This window comes from Microcaecilia unicolor, chromosome 9 (genome assembly GCF_901765095.1).
Source record: "Microcaecilia unicolor chromosome 9, aMicUni1.1, whole genome shotgun sequence".
NCBI classification, from domain to species: Eukaryota; Metazoa; Chordata; class Amphibia; order Gymnophiona; family Siphonopidae; genus Microcaecilia; species Microcaecilia unicolor.
The window spans coordinates 126,804,336-126,827,853 of record NC_044039.1 but is presented as its reverse complement, the minus strand read 5'-3'; positions in this window follow the sequence as shown (position 1 = coordinate 126,827,853).

The following is a 23,518-nucleotide window of genomic DNA, read 5'->3' as shown; positions in this document are numbered from 1 at the left end:
CTTATTGCCCAGAACATCCCAACCCTTGACCTAGCACAGTCTGCAACAGCAACAATATTCCCTCACCCCAGTAAGCACCTATTTCCCTCTCTTTTGTCCCTCATCCTCATCCCCTAAAATTGGTCAGGTCCAGTACCAGAGACCTAGAAGGCATCATGGATGTAGTTCAGGAAGCTTGGGAGGAGGAATGCAGCCTGGGGAAGAACTTGGCTGAATACGTGCTCACCAAGCAGGAAAGACTGAAGAAAGCAGATAAGGCAGCCAAACTTCACTTGGAGAAGGCTCAGGCAGTCCAAGCCCGAGTCTACTACCAGAAGACAGTACAGAGAACATTACAGCTGCGGGACAGAGTCTTAGTCCTCCTGCCCTCTTCAGAAAGCGAACTATTGTGCAAGTGGCAAGGACCTTATGAAATAATAGAGAAGACAGGACCAGTCAATTACAAGGTGGCCCATTGGCTCACTGATCATCATCTTGTGCTAAATCTTGAAAAGACAGTGACCTGTTGGTTGTCTGGCCACTTGTCAATACCTACTGTCCCACTTCTTCTATTTGATACACTAATCTCACCAATACACAATTTTCATTATCTAGGAGTGCTTCTTGATTCTGCTTTTTCCTTTGAACCACAAGTTGCTGCATTATGTAAATCTCGATTCTTTCTTTTGTGTCAATTGAGATCAGTTTGCCTGCTTTTTGTTCATGACACTTTTCACTTTTTGATTCTTTTCTCTATAGATGACATGCTTGGATTACTGTAAGGATTACTGTAATATCATTTACTTAGGTATTTCTACTTCATTACTCAAAAGATTACAGACACTGCAAAACACAGCCATCGATCTCCTTTGTCATTTACGGAAATCTGATCATGTCACATCTGCTTTGAAAGATCATCACTGGTTGCTGGTCTTTTACTGTGTTCATTTCAAAATATCTATCTTCATTGACCATTCATATCTATATTCACTGACCATTCCATATTCCTCACCTCAGGTATTACGGTCTATTAATAACCATCATATGGTTTTGCCAGGGCCACTTTAAACATGGTTAGAAAGTACACATCATAGTATTTTTTCTTTGCAGCACCATACCTGTGGAACTCCATGCCACTAGCTTGTCCGTAGTGAATTCAACTTGAAGAAATTTAAGGCTATTTTGAAGGCATGGCTGTTTGAGCAGACATATCCTTATGGATCCCTTGGGCATTGGGGTCTGGAAGAGTATGTGTGTTTGCTGATTTATTGGACTTTTTATTTTAATTATGTGTTGATTTTGTATGTATGTTTACCTTTCCTATTGGATTATTGTAGTTCTTTTCTTTGCTTTTAATTTTTATTTGTAAACCACTTTGCTCTGTTTGTCAGTTAAAGCAGTCATGAATAAATAAATAAATTAATTAATTAATAAAATTAATAAGGCAAAATCTTCCTCATCAATTTGTTAAGGAAGTGGATCTCGTTGACTGCAGAACTGGTGCAAAGGGACAAATGTAGACCTGAGGTTCCAAAACAGGCTGAGACCCCCTGTAAGCCCCATTTGGTGATCAGCTTTCTGCCTCACAGAAGGCCAGCCTAGAACAGTTGTTCCACCAGAACCAGGATATGTTTTCTGGAGTGCCAGGCCGGACCCATCTTGCAACTCATGATATTATCACTAAGCCTGGAGTGATAGTCTAGCAATGCCTTGTCAGATCCTGGAAGCCAGCCAGCAGGCTGTGGCAAAAAAAATAGTTGAGATACTGGAACTGGGTATTATTGAGGAGTCAGCCAGTAATTGGTCTTCCCCCATTGTGCTGGTGCCAAACCTGAATGGAAGCATCTGGTTCTATATAGATTTCTGGAAGGTGAACGCTGTGTCCAAATTTGAGGCTTACCCAATGCCATAGGTAGATGAACTCATTGAGAGGTTAGGAGGTGCCCGGTTCATCTCAACCCTAGAACTGGCCAAAGGATATTGACAGGTACCCCTTACTCCAGCTGCCAAGGAGAAGACAGCCTTTTCTATACCCCAAGGACTATTCCAGTTCACTGTATTGCCTTTTGGCTTTTATGGAGCTCCTGCCATCTTCCAATGCGTTGTCGATCACCTAATCACGCCGCATGGTGATTATATGGCTGCCTACTTGGACAACATTATCATCTACAGTAAAGACTTGTCACTTATACTTTTAACACTTACTTATTCTAATTTTTACTTAAAAATACTTTCTTCAGAAGCTCAGACAGATGGGCACACATTCACATAACCATCTTCTGTAACAGTTTTAGAATTTCAGGCAGCCTGCTTAGACATCGAGACATCATGAGATTCTGACGTATATTGTATGTACGTACACACACACACACATACACACCTTGTGCATATACCTCAAATCCGCCTGTGGGCCTTTGCTCTGCCCATGTCTCAGTACTCTTTTGGCCAGTCCTATATGCCCAGGTGAGCATTTCTTTGATTTTTTAAACATCCCTTTACATTATCCCTGAACCAGCTACTCCTGAAATATTTGTTTACTGATTAATTAGGAGTTTATAACCTCCTTTATGAAGAGGTTCACCCAAGGCAGTGGGTGCAGCTTGACATGAAACTTACCATTTTTAACAGTATAACAATTGTACAATGACCACATCCTATATAATAATTCTCACCTCCAACGTTCTAACTTGCTGCCTGGGACCGTGGCTCATTCCGAGTTGGTCTGCTAGGCTCCGTAGATCAGGCTGACATCACCGTAGCCATTATGATGTCAACTTCAGAACCCAGGGAAAAAAAAAACATGCCTCACAGCTGATCCATGTCCAGGGGAGGGTCGCTAGACATGGGTGGCTGGAGGGGGGGGGGCAGGGGAGAGAGGAGGGTCGCTGGACATGGGTGGCTGCAGGTGGGGCATGGGAGAGAGGAGGGTCGCTGGACATGGGTGGCTGCAGGGGAGCTGAGGAAAACCTTGCTAGCATCCATTTCATTTGTGTCAGAAACGGGCCTTTTTTACTAGTATAAGTATAAATACAATCAATCGGGTAATAGAAAGGGAAAGGGATTTGATATACGGGCTTTCTGTGGTTACAATCAAAATGGTTTACATATTATACACAGGCACTTTTTCTGTCCCTAGTAGGCTCACAACCTAAGGTTTTGGGTTTTGTTGTTGTTTTTTTGTTTTTTTGTGTACTTGGAGAAATGGATGATTAGGTGATTTACCCAAAGTCACAATGAGCTGCAGTGGAAATTGAATCCTGTTCTCCTAGTTCCTAGGGCATTGCACTAACCATAAGACTACTCTTCCATTGAAATATTCAACTAGCATAGATATGATGCTAGCACTGTTTGTACAATACAAAAAACCCCAAAACATTTTAATAGGTAGCCAAGAGGGGCAATTGCAGGTCAGATAGAAAGACAGGACAAGATGAGTAGTACAAAGTCATTTAGGAACTTTACCTCTGTGTCATGCCCTCATGTGGCATTTACCCTGTCAGTATTGGAATGATAGAAATTACTCATTATTACTGTATTGGCAAATTTGTTAGCTTCCCTAATTTACTAATAATACATGTTAATGGTGTGACCTCTTTACCAATAATGCATATTAATTGCATTAGCATATGTTAATACAGTACCACACTTTAGTGAATCCCAATGGAGGTGTAGCCTAATGGTTAGTGCATCGGCCTGAGAAGCAGGCGAACTGGGTTCAATTCATACTATAGCTGCTTTTGACTGGGCAAGTCTCTTAACCCACAAGCACAAAATAAATACCTATATATTTAAAATGTACCCCACTTTGATTGTAACCACAGAAAGGCAGTATATCAAATCCCTTCTCCTTTATTTATTAAATAGGTCTCATTTGGGAATAACTGGGCTTGCATTCTTTAACATGGATTCAATCATATTAATGTGTGCTAGCATGTATTAATGTGGATCACCATGTTATTTTCCTTAAGTAAATGGGAACCTTTTTGTGCTGTCATTTAGTACATAGTAACATAGAAGTCGATATTCAAAATGATTTAACGGGTTAGGAGAGCCTCCTGGCTGATTAAATTGCTTGTACGGGGCTGCCTGCTGATACGCACCGACATTTAACTGGTTAGCGTTCCTGAATATATCAACACTGACCGCTAAAGCCGTAGCTGGTTATTTGGTGGGCAGTCTGAGGGCAGAGTCAGCACTTACGTGCCTAAGTTAACTGAACAAATCTTACCGCATAAAACTCAATCCTGTCTTTATCTGGTTTCACTCAGGCAGATCCTTTGTTGTTGACAATTGATCCTAAAAAGCAAAAACTGTCTACTACTTCAGGGGCCCTTTTACAAAGCAGTGGTAGGGCTACCGGGCGTGAAGCCTGCACCAAATCGACATTATCACCCAGGTAGCGGTGGCGATAATGTCAAAGTTGGTGTACACTGTTTCCTGCAGTAGAAAATATTTGTCTATTTTCTACTGCAGGGGGCATTCCCAGCGGTAATCAGCAGCATGGCCACATTGGTGTGTACTGCATGAATACCGCATGTGTAGCATGTGAGCCCTTACCGCTAGGTCAATGGGTGGTGGTAAGGGCTCAGGCAGTAATTAGCCGCACCATACCTTTAATTCTAGTGCATGGCTATTTTCTGCCCTCAGTGAAAAAAGCCTTTATTCCCAGCCATGTTTAAAAAATGGCCCAGCGCGTGCCAAAAACACACACCCACACTACCACAGGCCACTTTTTACCACGGCTTAGTAAAAGGACACCTCGGTGTCTTCACCATCTATTCTAAAGTTTGTTTTTGATCCTGTTTTCATCATTTTTGTCTCCTTTAGATTCAATTTTTATGCCTTAACTTTAACCTCTGCAGGCAAATTCCCACTGACCACACAATGGAAGTTTAAATCATACAAGGGATAGGTGACTGCACAAACCCAGATAATTCAATGCCAGTATCCAAGTATAATGCTAGCGGCAAACAAAAAATGCTGACCACTGCAGGCTGAATATTTACCCCACAGTAAATATGAAATCATTATATTACAGGTAAAGGTATTGTGAAAGAAACCATTAACACTGATGTTCTTGTAGTAAACAAAGTGATCACGGTCTGCTCATATTATATGAGTAAAACAATATTCAGCTGTGCTATAATGTAAGCCTTCGCATCAAATGTGCTGCTGTTCTACCCATTTTTCCATCTGTAACCTTGGATGCCACTCTGTCCCCTTTCTGGTGATGAACTTGGTCACATTTCAGATGTTTTAAAGTGGAAGCCTTTTAATGAACCTAAGGATTGACAGCATTCATGGGCCAGCTGCCTAGATAATTATACCAGAGCTGGAAAGATCATTCAGCATTTTTGAAAGAAGTATATATCAGAAACTCCAGCTAATCACAGAAGGCTGGGTTAGGGCAGTTGCTAAGGAATGCTATTTGGAGAGTCTGATTAAATTTGAGACTGGGTGACAGTATGCAATGAAATGGAATACTTGCAAGATATATTCATTCACTAGTAATGAATAATAAACATGGAGAGACAGCCATGTTAAAAATGCAAGGGCATCCGAACTGGGCAAAACATTAATGGAAGTCAAATCCAAACTTTACAGAAAACCCTAACAAAGTGCAAATCCAGACCTTCAGGCTTAGTAGATTCTATTATTTTCATCATTTTGATGCCTTAAGTAATGTAAAGCACTACAATTTAAACAGCAATGTAATGGGAGGAGGACTCAGTTTTCTGTACTTCCAGACCTATTCACAGGATGCTCAAGAAGCAATATTCTACAACACAGTAAGAAGGGTGCATGAAAACTGGGCAGAAAAGGGGAGAATGGTAGGCTAAGAAAAAGAGATTGGAATTTGGGAGCTGGGTGAATATAGATCTCTCCTTGACAAACATTATATAAACGAACTAATATGATGTTGTGAAATATCTTTATATTTTAAGTTGTTGATAGAAATGCTCTTGTATGGCATCAAAGAATATCTTTCTCATTCACATAACCTTCAAGTCTCCAGAACTTTGTTAATAAAAAAATTTGGAAATAACTCATATCAGCTGTCCTGCAAAATCCTTTGAGGGAACAGCTTGACTAGCTGGTCAAAGGGAATGAATTGCTATGCTTACTCCAAGACCCAGTTGAAAAATGGGGATATGTTTATAAGTGATTGGAGTGTGTTGAACAGCATTTTACAGACTCAGATAGGTGCTTATTAAATTGTGTGAGTTGGGGGGGGGGGGGGGGTTATGCTTGCACAATAAGATGTGCTCAGATAACACAGCAGTTACATTTATGTGATTTTCATATAGGTAATCATGGGGGTGGACAATAAGTGAAATGGAGGAAGGGACAGCACTTATGTATGTTGTTTTAAAATGAAATGTAAACAATCTGCCTAATATTCAGCGCTATTTAACCAGAAGATGTAACTTTGTGTAGTTGATTTTGGAGCAGCAATTTTATACATGTACATAAGCTCATGTGTGAGGTTGTATGGCTGGCATAAGTGTAAGCACTGAAATGTTAGGTACATTCATGTCCATTTTTGCTAGTATTCTAGAAGAGGCTCCTACTGCGCGTCTTCTGGACGCCTAATTAGACACTGTTCCCTGAAAGTATAGCGGGAGTCCTCCACTGCATTGCTGCCAGTGATGCTTCAATATTATGTTTTCAATTGCTAGGGACAGGCAGGAGTCCTGCAGAGCTTGACTGTCTCTCACTATTGAAAATGTGATAGTGAAACAGCACCTCCCACTGGCAGGACTTTAGCTGGAGGACTGCCACTCAGCTCAGAGGCAACAGTGATCGGAGGTACACAGTTATAGAACTCCCACATGTTGCCTTTATCATTTAAATGCAATAAGTACGTCTTTGTGCCTTTTCTGCTTAAGGCACCCTATTATAAAATTCATTTTGTAGGGCCTATAGTGACATTAGCTGTTAATGCAGCGGTTAACGCATGCTAATGATTAATGCAGGCAGAACACTATCAGCAAAGTACCTTTGCACTTGGGGGGCAATTGTATAACAGGGCACCTCCAGTTATGTGTCCTGATAAGGTGTGATTGCAGCATATTCTATAATGACACCTGGGTGCCCCAGTGCTGTTATAGAATACTACTATGGCCAGTATCAGAGCGTCTAACATTTAAGCACTCGTATGTTACACCAGCCACAGACCAGAGGCACTGGGATAAAAGATGTCAGGTTCTATTTGGCTGGAAGTGGTGCTTACGAGCTTAAACAAAGGGGACCTATAACCTGAGTAGACAAGAATCGAGTAGACAAGGGAAGAAAACCATATAGACATCAACAGTATGTGTTGGAAAAACAGAGGCAGGACGAACATAGAGGAACACCTAGGAGGAACACCAAGGAGCATACAAAGGAAACTGATTGCTCCATGTGCACATGTGTGTGGTATGTGTGTCAGTTCGTGAACCAGTTCCTTCTTGAAGCAGTCATTTATTTCATCTAGAAGTTTACCTCCCTAACATATTCTGATGTGACATTTATCTAGAAAATATTGGGGTAAGGGAAAGCACGAAAAATATAGACACTTACCTCCAATATACATATGCCTCTGAATTCTATAAACAGCAACTAAAGTTGCAAGTGAAAATCAGTGCACGTAGCCAATTTGTGCACATAACTTAATTGCTTAAGAAGCTAATCAGTGCTGATATTTTGGCCACTAACAAGCAATTATTGGCACTAATTGGCATTAATTAGAATTTTTTGCAAGCAGCTTTCTAAGCATGTTCTGTAAAGTGGTGCATGCAAATTCTAATGAGCGGATCACAAAAGGGGGCATGGCCAAGGGGGCATGGGCAGGTTGTGGACATTCCTAAAAATTATGCACACTGTTATGGAATACGCCCGATCCACACCTAATTTAGGCACGGGAATTTACACCAGGTTTTTGTTGGTCTCACATGCTAACCGGGTGGTTAGCAGCCAGCGTGCGTAAACTACCGATTACTGCTGGGTAAGTGCTATGAGGTAGAAAACAGAAAATATTTTCTACCGTGTGTTTTGGGCGCACCTCAAAAATGGAATTACCACCCGGGGTATGTGGTAGCTGGGCAGTAGTTCCAATTTGGCATATATTGGACTTACATAGGCACCTACATGCCTTAGTAAAAGGGCTCCTTTGTCTATATAATTTAAATCTTTGCTGATAATGAAACATTGCATGACTTACATAGGCACCTACATGCCTTAGTAAAAGGGCTCCTTTGTCTATATAATTTAAATCTTTGCTGATAATGAAACATTGCATGACTTTAAAATCTTCTCCAGTCCCTTCACTGCAACTCTACCAAATGCTATCCTGCGGCATACCTCTTGCCTGCTAGAGCCTTTGTTGTTGACAATTGATCCTAAAAGGCAAAAACTGTCTACTACTTCAGGGGCTATTTTACAAAGCAGCGTTAGGGTTACCGGGTGTGTAGCGCACACCAAATTAACGTTACCACCCAGGTACCATGCCCACCTGGCGGTGGCGGTAACGTCAACGTTGGTGTACACTATTTCCCATGGTAGAAAATATTTTTCTATTTTTTACTGCATGGGGAATTCCCAGCGGTAACCGGCAGCGTGGCCACATTGGTGCGCGCTGCAAGAGTACCGTGCATGTAGCAGTCTTGTGGCAACCGCCGGAAGCCTCGGCATCCATTTTTAAAATATGGCAGCTCCGCCCACGGCACAGAAGAGCAAAGTGGAGATGGAAGAGCGGCAGAGGGCAAGAAATAGTGGCAAGAATAGTTTTTGGCGCCCCTCAAATGTTGGCGCCCCCCCTGCCATGCATACTCTGCTTACCACGTTCCGCCACCCCTGACTCAAACTATACTTTATAGCTCTGCTGAATACATGTTTCATTCATTCTGCACACAGCTTCCCACTAATTTTGATGGTGTAGCATGACATAGGATTGAGTGTAGATGTTTTGTAAAGAACTTGGTAGCCCTAACAATAACAGTAGGCTAGTTAAATGAACTTGTAACCAGTGCATTCATTTGATTCTTGCAGGTACAATCAGTGGCGCAGCTATGTGGGGCCAGGGGGCCTGGCCCCCGTAGATTTGGCCCTGGACCCCCTGCCGACGACCCGCCTGTCCCCCCCTCCCGCCACCAACCCGCCATTGCTTGCCTTTGCTGGCGGGGGACCACAACCCCCGCCAGCCGAGGTCCTCTTCTTCTTGCAAAAGGCTTCCTTCTGTTTCTGACACGTGCAGGATGTCAGAAACAGAAGGAAGCCTTTTGCGAGAATAAGAGGACCTTGGCTGGAGGTGGTTGGGGTCCCCCGCTAGCAAAGGTAGGCGATGGCGGGTTGGCGGCGGGAGGGGGGGGGTCGAGAGGGTTGGCAGCATGGGGGGGGGGGCAAAGTCAGGAATGGCGGGCGGGCGGGGGAGGGGTCTAAAATGTGCCCCCTCACCTCGGGCTCTGGACCCCCTTCCCGCCGGTCTGGCTACAGCCCTGGGTACGATCATCATTTTTTTCTAAAAATACATTTCAGGATGATTACTGGAAGCACACTGCTGCAAGTGAGCAAATTGCTGAATCCATCCATTCAGTGATTGATAACTTTGTCTACTGAACAGTTAAACTAATCACTGGCAATTGATTTGTTGGGCTGTTTCCTAGTGCTGTGGTCTGCCTCCATAACAGCAGAAATGGCAGCATCTTAATGAAAGATTAAAAGAGATGGGGGATGGAAAAAAGAGCATTAAATGATTCCAAGCAATAAATCAAACTGGTTTGAGTATTTAAATGGTAAAGACTAAGTCTGTAATACTTTAAAACTTAAAATATGAGCAAGTCTAAAGATATTCAGGTAGCAAAGACTGCTTGCACATCAATCATAATAAAAAGAGTGAGTAAAAGTAACTTTAGATACTACAATATGTAGAATCAAATTTATGGTAGACCTGGAGGTTTGCCAACCTCGGTGGGCTATAATTTGATTTTTATAGAGGACTGTCATTTGATGGATAAAACACTGGACTATAGTCCCAACTCCTCCACTGACTTTTCCTTGAGCTTTAAGGAAGACACTTTGAGAATAACTTTGAATCTAGATAGAAAAATTAACATTAAAATCTAAGCTTTAAAAAAACATCTATGGCCTGATGATCAAAGGTAAATGTGGGTGCTAGAGGCAGACCTGCCAAGTCTCCCGTATTGAGCGGGAAACTCCTGCTTTGCCGCCAAAGCAGAAAAGTCTCCCGCTGATAGGGGCGGTCCTGTGAGGCACTGAGTCTGTTGCACTTCTCCGGCATCTTTCCCTTACCCCGCCGCCACTGCTGTAACTCCCCCCCCCCCAACCCCAAACACACACACACCCCCCAGCATCTCCTCTTTTCCTTCTTCCCTCCCTCAACCCTCTTCCCCTGAGTGCTACTTTTAATTTGTTTCAAAACTTGCCAGGCAGTGGCAGCGATTCACAGGCACTGCCCTGCCGCCAGCCTGACATTCTCTCTCTACTACAGCAGTAGCTGGTGGGGATCCCAAGCTCCACCAGCTGAAGACTTCCTCCTGATGGTAACGAAAATGTTACTGTCCACGATACCAGCACCTACGCATGTTTGGTGGGGGGGGGGGGGGAGAACACTTGGTGCCCACCCACTTCTTGCCTAGGCCCACCCAAAATCTGTTGTCTGGCTACGCCCCTGTACTACAGTGGCCCGCCCTCTATGAGGTAACTTCCTGTTTCTGCTGGGGCAGGCTGAGCTGCAGAGAGGGAAGATGTTGATCGGCTGCAGGGCAGCACCTGTGAAATGCTGCCACTGCCAAGTTTTGAAACAAAGGTAGTCTCGAAGGAAGAAGGGAGAAAAAACAAATATTACTAAAACAGCTTAAAAAGTTATTGCAGCTGGTAGAGAAACAGCAATTATAAACTGTATTTTGTGCTCATTTATCTATGAGCCCATCAAGAAACAGAATATCCTCACTGAAATTTTGCCATTTGTATTGTATAAGTACACTGTTCTATACAATACAGATGGCCAAATTTCAGTGAGGATATCCTGTTTCTTGATGGGTTCATTTTAACTGTTGTAATCTGCCTTGGGAAGCCTGGTGTTATAAAGATGGAATATACTGAAATTAAATGAAAGTAAAATTAAACCCTCCTTTCATTGGGGCACACGGAATCACATCTGCATCTGTTTTGTAGAAGTTTACATTTTAGATTCACAAATTGATTATTCTATTTTGAACATGTTTCAGGGACAAGTGGTTTTATAAGTCAAAATAAAAATAAATATTTAGTTTCATGCGGATCACTTATGTTTAAACATAACTAAATGGGCTATAAGCCCCTAATGCAGTCCATTGGTTTTCTTATATATTTTTTTTGTGATGACCAAAACTGAAAACTCTTATCTCTATCTGGTTAATAATAAACCAGTGCCATAATTTGGGAGTGGCCTTAAGCTCAAAAAAGTGAGAGGGCCAAGACTCCCTCGCGTTATGTTCCTAGGGGGAATAGATACTGGATAGAGGGTGTAATAGAGTGAACTGAAACTCTCTCTCTCTCTCTCTCTCTCTCTCTCTCTCTCTCTCTTACCCATCCCTGCTGTCACTGGTGTAAATAAAATATTTTCTAGAATGGCCATGGGACTGGGGGTGGAACCATGAGGTAGAGTGGGCGGAGCTGGGGGGAAAGTACTAAAAATCTCCCTCTCAAAAATTGGGACCCCTTGGCAACTCTGTAGAGGCCACTAGTACCAGACTAGCGCCCACATTTACCTGCGCCCCTATGATCATCAGGCAAACAGCGCCCAAGCAATGGAATACTGCAGAGCTCATTTAAATTAAATTTAAATGAGCTCTGCTTTTATTCTGCCCCTATGATCAGAGAAGAGTGCTCTGATCATAGGAGCAGAATAGTGCTTTAACCTTACGCCAGCTCGGAGCTGGCCATTAACATCAGATGTTAATGGCCAGTCCTATTAGAGTAGCAAGCAAGTCCCAGGGGTAGCCTAGTGGTCAGTCCACTGCACTGTAGAGAAGGCATAGCCTCTGAGAGGGAGGGCAGGGGGGACAAAATTCCCTGGGCCCAGGCCTCCAAGGGGGGCCTGTCACTGCATTCCCACCCACCCTCCATCGTCGACCATCTTCCACCGGGCCGGGCCCCCTGCATTGAAATCATAGCGCCTCTCACCTCCGTGTGAAAGCACTACAACAGGCAGCAGATCACCTCCCTTCGGGCCTCCTTCCCTTCCTGTGTCTCGCCCCTGTCTGATGTAACTTCCGCAAGGGTGGGACACAAGGAGGGAAGGAGGGCTGAAGGGAGGTGATCTGCTGCTCTGCTGCCTGCAGCGCTTTCACACGGTGGTGAGAGGAGCTGTGATTTCAATGCAGGGGGCCCTGCCAGTGGGGGGGGGGGGGGGGGGGCGGCCTTGCCCCAGGCCCGGCCCAGTCTCTCGGCAGCCCTGAGAGAAGGTGACCCGGGAACATATCCCACTGTTACTGTCGCACTTTTGGTGGAAAGTGGAAGCCCTCCAAAACCCACCAAAAAACCACTGTGTCCACATGTAGGTGAGACTTGCAGCCATAAGGGCTGATGTAGTGGTGTACAGTTGGGTACAGTAGGTTTTTGGTGGGTTTTGAAGGGTTTTTCATACAATATAAGAGGGTAACGGTAAGATATGTACCTGGGACCTTTCATGTGAAGTCCATTGTTCTTCTGGAATGCCTATGTGGCCACTCTATTAAGAATGCTGGCTCCTCCTACATTCCAATTGGTTGATTTTGTGCATTTTTCATTTGGCCTTTTTTTTTTTTTTTTAAAGTGATCCAAAAAGATAGATGCACTGACCACAACAATATCTAGCAAATGGCCATGTTTAAAACAAAAAGACAGACATTTTTCTGTTTTGAAAATAGCCATTTTCGCTACTGGATTTTTGAACAATTTCCACAAAATGTCCAAAGTCAGATTAGGATGTTATATCGAATATGCCCCTCAACATACTATAATCTACCTACATAATTATGCACCCCACCTACACTCAAATCATAAAGATAGTGCCTCCCACAGGCTGTTTCTGATAGGCGAACCATTGACAAATATCCCATACACCAGTCTTCCAGACAAACAGCAAGTCCACATCTTTCTTTTAAAGCACTTTATCAATTTTTATCAATCTGTTTTACATCCCCAACAGAGTAGCTTTTTCTTCTTTCTAAACCTGAGGGCACATTTATTATCAGAACATATGATCTGGGGAATGAGTTTATACCACCCCTTTCATTCTGTACAAGCAGTGGGTTAGCTCCTATCTGCCTCCCAGCTGCAATCAGGACTCTGGCTCAGCAGCTTCAGGTCCCTTCAGCCCAGCCAGGTAATTGCTTGAAATAGGTTTAAAACCTTTCTTCCCCAGTTCCTTTTAACAACCTAACAACCATGTATGCTGGAGCTAACTTTTCTCTGCTTCTCAGCTGCAGCCTTCCTGATTAATCAGACTTTTGACTCCAGGTACTGCCTGTCTCTCTAACCCTGATAGTTAGCTGCTTAAACTACAGGGAGTAGGGTTGAAACCTTCCCTCTAAGTCAGTGGTTCTCAACATTTTATCAGCCAGGATGCAGTTGACAGATGATGCTCACATACATGACACACTGCATATATGACCTTCACAGACTTTTGATACAGTATGTCAGTTCTTATGTATTGTGTAAACATGCACTGCATCCACAAAAGCCTTATCTCCCTCCAACAGGTGCAGATCATATTTAGCATATTTTCTCCATGGAAATTACCATACAAAAAAGATACTGTGTATATAAAGTACAGTCTTGATTATCTGACCCAAACGGGACCAACCTGTTGTCCAACAACTGGAAAGTCAGATAATATAGACTGCATAAGCCCCTCAAACAATGCATGAAAAAAAAGGCACAGAGTCCCTGATTTTCAAAAATTGTTCTAAAACAAAGAGAAATAAATGTGATGACATCACCGGGGGGGGGGGGGGGGGGGGTCTGTCAGATATGCCGGATGGCCGGATTACCAAAAGTTGGATAGTCAAGTACTACTGTATATGTATTCTGATATTCATGTCATCTGAATAATAGTATCATAAATCTCTCTACTAGCAGGCACATTGTGAAATAACACAAAACCTGAAAAAATCTTAACTCAACATACATGTAGCAAACAATTCCTATAATTTAAATAACATGAACCCTACCTAAGGATAGGCAGAGCTACAAATATTATATGGGGCCCCAAAGCACCAATACACTTAATAAAACTCAACAAGTGGGACTGCTGCAGAGATACAAACAGAACACCACACCGCAGTCACACAGAAAACACAGACATAGTAACATACATAGTAACATAGTAGATGACGGCAGAAAAAGACCTACACGGTCCATCCAGTCTGCCCAAGATAAACTCATATGTGTATACCTTACCAGACAGACCCTTACTGAATACAGAACAAAGATCACAAATTAGAAATAGAAAAATAAAGGCAACAATTGAACTGTGAATTCATAGAAATCAAACTAGGCAGGTTCCATAAAATGGGAAAATGCATTTCCTCTTGTACTGAACAAAATGCAAAGACATTCATGATGCACATTTCCCCAAACTAATATGCTCCATGTTCTTTTAGGCTTTCACATCTGGTGTCATAATTGTTGCGATTGTCCACGTCTTGCGCGCATCGAGTAACTGGAATCAACCTTTCAGCCATCAAGGTGAAGCTTTCTTCAAGGAATAATTTACATGGGCTGCAAAAAAAATGAGAAAAGAACTACAAACCTCACAGAATACAGTGGCCCATATGTTATTCAGAGCCTCAAAATCTGATCAGAGTAACACCACTGCTTTTCAAGTTGCATTGGCTTCCAGTGGAAGCCCGAGCCGAGCCATTTTTAAATTATGTTCTTTGATATTCCTGATATTTTATGGATATTAACTGTCCACTCTGCAGACTTCACTTACCTAGGAACCAAATGGTGGAACTCCTTACCACCCAAAATAAGAAATATAAAGGAATATACTAGATTCCACAAAATCTTCAAATTGTTTCTATTCAAACAAACCCTCACAAAGAACGACCATATCTCAAACAATAAATTATTACCTGAATTGGTTATTACTCTATTTACCATTAACTTTTGCTTCATGTACAATTTCTCATTCATAATAGATTTTCTAGATGTTAAACATCCATAGCTATCCCAGTATGTTTATGATATTGTATTGTAAAATTGGAATCTTACAACAAATTACTTTCTTATGCATTATTCTTTGTTATGCATCCTATAGTGTTTATTGTAAGCCACATTGAACTCAAACTTGTTTGGGATAATGTGGGATATAAATGTCACAAATAAATAAATAAATAAATATAGCCAAGCCTTTGGTTACATGTCCAATCGTATTAACTTACCAGACAGAAACTGTGAAGAAACCTATAGATGTAATTTAAATTTGCATTTTCCTAATCCAAAGAGGATAATTGACAGATCAGTGTTCACATTATTGTTTCCCCATCAGGCTGCAAAATATTGGCGCTTATTGGCGATCTCAATAAGAGGAACGCTCTACTAATCATTTTGCAAAATACTAAAAGCTTTCTTATTTCAAAAATGTGTATTGTGTAAAAAAATTGTGTTAGAATAATTTTCTTCTATATACAACGGTAAGATCCTGAGTATGCCCAGTCTCTTTTCTTATTTATTAGCCACACTGAACTTTACAAGGTATATGTTGGATATGTGTCCAATGTAATATAATGTAAGATGGTACTCACTTCCCCTTGTGGTCAAGTAGACTGGTTTTAAATGCCAATACCAACAACTTAAATGTAACCCTTACTGCAACCGATAGCCATTACAAATCTATTATCATCAGTGTGACTCTTTTCCAATATAGCAATCCAAGAACTATCCATGCAACAGGATTCTGAACTAGTTGCAATTTCATTAACAGGGTGATTGGCAGAACTATTAAGATCCCATTCCAACAGTCTAACTGGGCTGTCGCCAGTGTAAACAGCGGTTTCTGCAAAGCCTTTTGATCTAAGAAAAGCTTCGTTCCATATCAAGCTCAGTTTAAAATAGTTTTTTTGTGTGTGCTACTGACAGTACCTATTAGTTCAGGCTCCTTTGGTGGTGATTTTTTAAAAATAAAGGCACCAGGTCAGGGTGAACGGCCGCCTCCACCTTTAGTTTGGCTGCAGTACGAGGAAAGAAAGAACTTGCTGCAGCTTAAAAGGTTCCAGATTTACACCTAGCATGTCAAAGCAGAAAATCAGTACCATGCTCTTTTATTATTGGCTCCTGCCTGCTCCTGTTCCTTCCACAGTTCTGATCTCATCTTGGACTTGATCTGGTTCTGAGTCTGCTTTTTGAATCTGTTCTGTTGGTTTCAGAATTTTCTTTATTTTGCTCACTCTGGGAGCAATTTTCAAACTTCCTGCATTGGGCTAAAGATTACACATTCCTTTTATCCGAGGGTGCTGGGTGTTGCAACAGTTCTCAAAGGGAAATGATGCATGTTGTGGGTACAAATCGGGTGATATCAGTTGTGGAAGCCCCTTTTCCAGACCAGGCTCTGTTTAGGCAAGGGGCCAGTTTCAAGTACTTCAAAATAGGGGAAACTGGTTCCAGTCTTGAATCAGGATTCTTCTTCAATGGATATTTATTTATTGCATTTGTATCCCACATTCCCCCACCTATTTGCAGGCTCAATGTGGCTTACATAGATTTGTTGACATTGTCATATCAAGATATCAGATACAGTTAGTAGTGTGTAGCAATCAAGAAAGGGAAGAGGGAAGAAGGGAGGGAGTGAATCGGATAGCTGTATAAGGTAAGCTTTCATAGTTGAGAGGGTTGGTGAGGCGAGTTAATGAGGTTGTGGGTGCTCATTGTAGGCCTTGTTGAAGAGGAATGTTTTCAGCAATTTTCGAAAGATAGTTGTTTCGTTGATTGCTTTCAAGTCTGTGGGTAATGCATTCCATAACTGTGTGCTCATGTACGAGAAGGTAGTGGCATGCATCAGTTTGTACTTCAGTCCTTTGCAGCTGGGGTAGTGCAGGTTAAGAAATTTGCGAGATGATCTTGTGGCATTTCTGGGCGGTAGGTCCACGACGTTTAGCATGCAGATTGGGGCATCTGCATGAATGATTTTGTGTACAATTGTGCAGATCTTGAACGCAATGCGTTCCTTCAGTGGAAGCCAGTGAAGTTTCTCTCTTAGTGGTTTTGCACTTTCATATTTAGTTTTTCCAAATATGAGTCTGGCAGCTGTATTCTGGGCAGTTTGGAGTTTTTTGATTGTCTGTTCTTTGCACCCAGCGTACAGTGCATTGCAGTAGTCCAGATGACTTATTACCATTGACTGTACCAGGGTACGGAAGATGTATCTCAGGAAGAAAGGTTTTACTCTTTTAAGTTTCCACATGGTGAAGAACATCTTTTTGGTCCTGTTTTTCACGTGGGTGTCGAGAGTGAGGTTTCGATCAATGGTGACTCCAAGAATTTTCAAGTTTTGTGAGACCGGAAGGGAACAGTATGGCGTGGTTATGGTGTTGAAGTTTTTTGTGTTATGTTGTGAGGTGAGTACAAGGCATTGTGTTTTTTCTGCGTTAAGTTTTAGTTGGAATGCATCTGCCCAGGTGTGCATTATTTGGAGGCTTTGGATAAGAGCATGAGCTCAACATATAATCATTCAAAAAAGAATTATTACACCAACAATGGTATTCCAAAACAAAAAAAGAGTACCTCAAAATAGTCAAGTATCAAGAAACAAAAGGTTTCTTTAATAACTTTTTCCCATAAATATTTAGAAAAGTGCCATTTCAGGACTCTCACTAGTCCACTGTGTAGTCTCTCTTCAGTTTTAAGTTAGTGTCTTGTATGGAGGGCATGTAAAACTCAGAGGTTTTACCCACTCCTCTTCCTGAATTCAGAAGGAAGGAGTGAATCTGAGAACTCGAGCCACAAGCCAAAGAAATGAAAAAGAGAGAGAAGCACCAACAGGAGGAGAAGGTAATGTGAGGAAAGAGAGTATGAGTAGAAGAATATCCTTAAAAGGAAAGAGTGCGAAGTTTTGTGCAGAATGGAATAGTTTTGCCCAGGAACCGGAAAATTCTGCCTTCCAAAAGACACAGATAAAGGACATGTGAAATGCATGCTCTACTGCATTTATCCTATGCTGTATAACCTCAGGACAGAAAGACTACCTCAAAATAGCTCATGGGTTGCACTAGTTTTCAGTAAAGTTAGTTGGAGTACCCTGAATCTGTCTGTGTGTTTGTGGTCAAGAGAGAAATCTATGCCTGGACTTTGAAGGAAAATAACGCTTTCCCCTCAGAAAAAAACCCTGCTCCCTTGGAGAAGAGTGTACGTGTTCTGAGAAGGAGAGGACTAGGCAGTGGCATGCCTAGGTTGGCTGCCACCCGGGGTAGGTTGGTGCTACATCCTCCCTGAGCGTATCACTCCCTCCTCCCAAGCACATCATCCTCCTAACCTCCTTGATCCTCACCACCTAGGGGTGCACAAGGTAGTTGCGTGGCTGTCGGCTCCACCAGTCCCCTGACCTGTAACAGGAAGTAATGTCAGGGGTCAGGGAACTGGCGGAGTCAACAGCTGTGTGACTGCTCTGTGCACCTTCTTGCTGCTTGCGCCTGGGATGGACCGCCCCCACTGCCACGCCCTTGATACGCTAGAGGGAACTGGATAAAATAAATATTCTGTGGAGCACTGGGGTGTGAATTTGCATGTGGACTGTCCTGCACCTAGGGAATCCCTTTACCTTCAGTTCACAGTCCAATCAAGACATATACAAATACACAGAGAAGTACAATAAACCCGAGGTGTCTTTTCTGGTTCTCCTTTGCTTATAAGATCTTCTGTATATATATGGCCGCCCTTGCTCTCAGTAAAATACAGGTCGATGGCTCAGGCTAAAGAGCTAGGCCTCTGCAAGCAAATGGCTCATAATAAGAGCTGGGCTTCTCTTAAAAATCCAAAGTCATCTCTGATACAAAATACATTTTTCTGCAGCACAAGCTGAACTGAGTTCTCAGGGAGCTGGCACGGGAGGGGGTCCTTTGCTCTTATAAACATGCCTGGGACTGGCATCAGTGAAGAGTCATGAAAGATGTTTTGGGCTAATGAAAGTAGATAAGGGGGTAGATGTACATAGTTAGAGAGTACTCAGAGGGAGGGGGAGCTGAGAATAGCTGAGAAGAGCAGAATGACCGATGAAGTCATCTCGTCACCTGTGCTTTGCACCCCTTTTGTGTATAGTTGGAACCTGGGACCTAATGAAGTCACCCTTATCGGTTCCTTATCAACTGATAAGGGATAGCAAGTTCTGCTGACAAAGCTGGATCCCATTGGAATCCATTGGGTTGAGACAGTATAAAGGAAGCACCCCGAGAAGTGTAAAACGCAGAAGGAGAGACAGAGAGAGAGAGAGAGACAGACGCAGATACAGAGGCAGATGCTGATGGAGGAGAGAGACAGAGTATCACCGAGGGCTGATGTGTCGTGTGATTCTGTTCCACTGTATGATTGACTGAATTGCTGGTATCCTCATTATTGGGTAATGTATCAATGCTAATTAATACTAATAAACTATATCTCTTTAACTAATTAAAACTGGGTTCCTCTTTAATTACAGACTTAGCTACGGCCATGAGCAGATTCAAGGTTGGGAAAGCTAGATATTTGGAAGGCATATGTAACTTTGCCAAGAGAGATGAGACGGGCCACTGCTTCCGCTGCCTGATTAGCAAAGGCAGATTCAGAGAAAATAAACACTTCCCAGAATAAGTTCAGACTCTGGTAGATTCAATCACAGCTTCTTTTGGGTACCTGTAAGCATAGGCGGTCGGCGGCCCAACTGTTTGGGGAGGCTAAAGGGGGCGGGGTTAGGGGTGGGGCCAGGGGGCGGGGCTTACATCAATAATTGTCTGACAACATAGAAAAAAATAAGTAAAAAATAAGTCACAATACCTTTTATTAAATTTAGATATTAAATATGTATCATATGTCAAAGAATAAAGTGGTTGCTCAAAGGATGTACTAACCACAATTGCTCAACTGCAAAACACTATGCACAAATTTGTGCAAAAACACACTCATAAACCTTACTGTACCATAACACTGGGCAGACCCTAATAAACCAATATACCACCCATACGGAAAATGCAGACCGTCAACAATATGAAACAAGGGATCATAATATCACAATTCTCATGTAGAGCCACAAAACACCCTTTTAGGTGGAAAGTGTTCACAATGAGCTCCTTTTATGTAGATCCTTCAAGAGGTAGTGTGTCATGATTTAGGCTCTAAAACCCTTTCTGATGATTTGGTGCCACTTCAGTAAGGCCAATACACAATCTCTCCACTGCAAAACACTATACACAAACTTGTGCAAAAACACACTCATAACCTTACCAAACCATAACAGTACTAATTCCAAGGACAGGACAAGCTACAACCTTATGCATGGAAAGGCAGCACTGTAATTACACCGGGCTCTAAAACACCAGTGCACCACCTAGTGAAACAAAAAAAACACCAAAAAGGGCTGAAAATACTACACGCTAGCAGAATACTGCACCTTGATCACATGAAAAACACATGACACAACAGATATGAAGGCAAAATACTGAACTGGAAAGTTACCTCAAGAAGTCAGACTCAGCCTGCAGCAATACTAGAAAAATTGAAACTTACATGCAAAACATCACAGGTGCACATTTCCAAAAGCTGACATATTCCAGTTAATAAATTCTGAATAAAATACTTTTTTTCTACCTTTGTTGTCTGATCATTTAGTTTTTCTATTCGCTTTGGTCCCAGTGTCTTCTGTTTTATGCAGGGTCTTCTTTCTATTTGATATTTTTTCTCTCACCATGTCCACCATCCTCCTGTGTCCTTATGTGTCCTGTCTACCATCTGTAGCCCTGTCCCTATCCTTCAGTATCCCGATCCAGCTCTTTAATTCAACAGTTTTCCCTCCATCCATATCCAGCATTTCTCCTCACTCCCCTCCATCCATCTGCATATACTTTCCTTCCCTCCATCCATGTCCAGCACCTTCCTTCTTTCTCTTCTACCCTTCCATCCTGTATCATCCATCTTTCTCTCTCCATCCTTCCACCCATTACCCTCTCCCAATCCTTCCGTCCATTGTCTCCCTCTGTCTCCCCTTCCTTCTAGACAGTTCTCTCTCTTGACCCTTTTCCATTCAGCATGTCCTCTCTCACCCCATCCTTCCAGTGTCTTTCCTCTGTCCCTCCCTACCAGCGTCTTCTCTCATTCTGACCCCTCCTTCCAGCATTTTCCTCTTTCTCCCTCCTTTCATCCAGCCAGCATTTCTCAGTCTGACAGCTAGGGTCTCCCCCAGTTTCTCCCCAGCAGCTTCTCTCTCTCTCTCCTGCCCATGTCCCCTCTTTCTCTCCCCATCTTTTTCTGGCTCTCCACTGCTTTTTTTCCATGTCCCTGGCTCTCTCCTGCTCTTTTCCATGGCCCCTCTTTCTCTCCCCCCATCTTTTTCCAGCTCCCCACTGCTTTTTTTCCATGTCCCTGGCTCTCCCCTGCTCTTTTCCATGGCCCCTCTTTCTCTCCCCATCTCTTTCTGGCTCTCCCCTGCTTTTTTCCATGTCCCTGGCTCTCCCCTGCTCTTTTCCACGGCCCCTCTTTCTCTCCCTATCGCTCTTTGGCTCTCCACTGCTCTTGTCCATGCCCCCTGGCTCTCCCCTGCTCTCCCTCTCTCTCCTCCTACCATTTCCAGCCATTAGCCACATTCTCTCCTCTCCCTCCGGCCCGGGCCTCTTAACAGCAGCGCTGACACAAGACGAAAAAGAAGCGCGGGGCTGCAGCAGCCTTCAGACATGCGCTGTTGGCTCTGCCGGTCCTCTGACCCCGGAAAGGGAAATTGACGTCACGGGGCAGAGACCGGCAGAGCAGACAGCGCATGTCTGAAGGCTGCTGCGGCCCCGCGCTTCTTTTTTTCTTATGTTATGCTGGCTGTGGGTGGAGAGTAGCGACGGCAGGTCTCGTTCCTGGCTGCCGCTGCGCTACTCAACAGAAGATTTCGTCGAGTCTTGTCTCGGGCTGCATTTAGAGGTAGGCATGGCCGCGGGGAAGTTCACAGCTGGGTTGGGGAGGCTTAGCCTCCCCAAGCCTCTTATATGGAGCGCCTATGCCTGTAAGTGATTCCAGTCCAGTAAAGGTTGCCTACTCTTTTTCCTCAGATGGATTCCTTTCAAAGCTAAAAAAATCCACACTGGACCATCAATACTCACCAGAAACTATTACAAAATTAATCAAATTCATTTTAACTCACAACTACTTCCACTTTAACAATGATATCTATCTGCAAATAATGGGCACTGCGATGGGCACCAGGACAGCACCCCAATATGCCAACCTTTTTATGGCTGAGCTGGAAGAGACATTTCTGAATACACACCAGACCAAACCTCTAAAATACTACCGGTACATCGATGACATTTTTATGATTTGGACGGAGGGTGAAGAAACTCTGAAACAATTTTATTCTGCCTTCAATACATACCATCCTACAATCAGATTCAAAATTGACTACTCCCCAGAAAAAGTCAATTTTTGGACACCACGGTCTCAATCAGTGATGGCTGTATACAAACATCTATATACAAGAAACCCACAGACAGATGCAGCTACCTCCACAACTCCAGCTTCCATCCTTCACATACAAAAAGATCCATCATTTACAGCCAAGCCACAAGATACCACCGTATCTGCTCTGACCCAGGGGACAGAGACAGACACCTTAAAGGCCTGACTGCATCCTTCAAACAGAAAGGCTACAACCCCAAAATAATCTCCAAGAATATTGCCTCCTCCCTCAAAACACCCAGGGAGAATCTGCTACAGTACAAGGAGAAAAAATCCACAGACAGAATCCCCCTTGTAGTGACATACAATCCAGAGCTGGAAAAACTGAGGAAAATCATAAGAGATCTACAACCTATACTCCAGGAGGATGAATTACTGAAAGAGATATTCCCATCCCCACCAGTACTGGCCTTCCGACAGCCACCCAACTTAAAACACAAGCTAATCAGAAGTAAACTTCCATCACAGACTGAAAAGGAACAGAAGAGCACACTTCCCTGTAATTTATCCAGTTGCAAACTATGCCAAAATATTTCACAGGACCCCAAAGTCATCCACAAAGGAAAGATATTCAACATAAAGGGATCTTTCACTTGCTCATCTTCCAATGTGGTATATATCATTCAGTGTAAAAAATGTAATGAAGGATGCTATATTGGAGAAACAGGCCAGATGCTTAAGACAAGATTTAATTTACATAGACATCACATGAACAATACTGGTGCCAGTAGGGTTCCCACGTCTGTTGGTCAACATTTTACAGGACCAGGACACTGTACCAGTGACTTCACAGTGAGAATCCTGAAAGGTAACTTTAAAACCATACAAGAACGTAAGACCTTTGAAGTCAGAATGATTGAATATTTTAACACCCAACAGAAAGGACTTAACA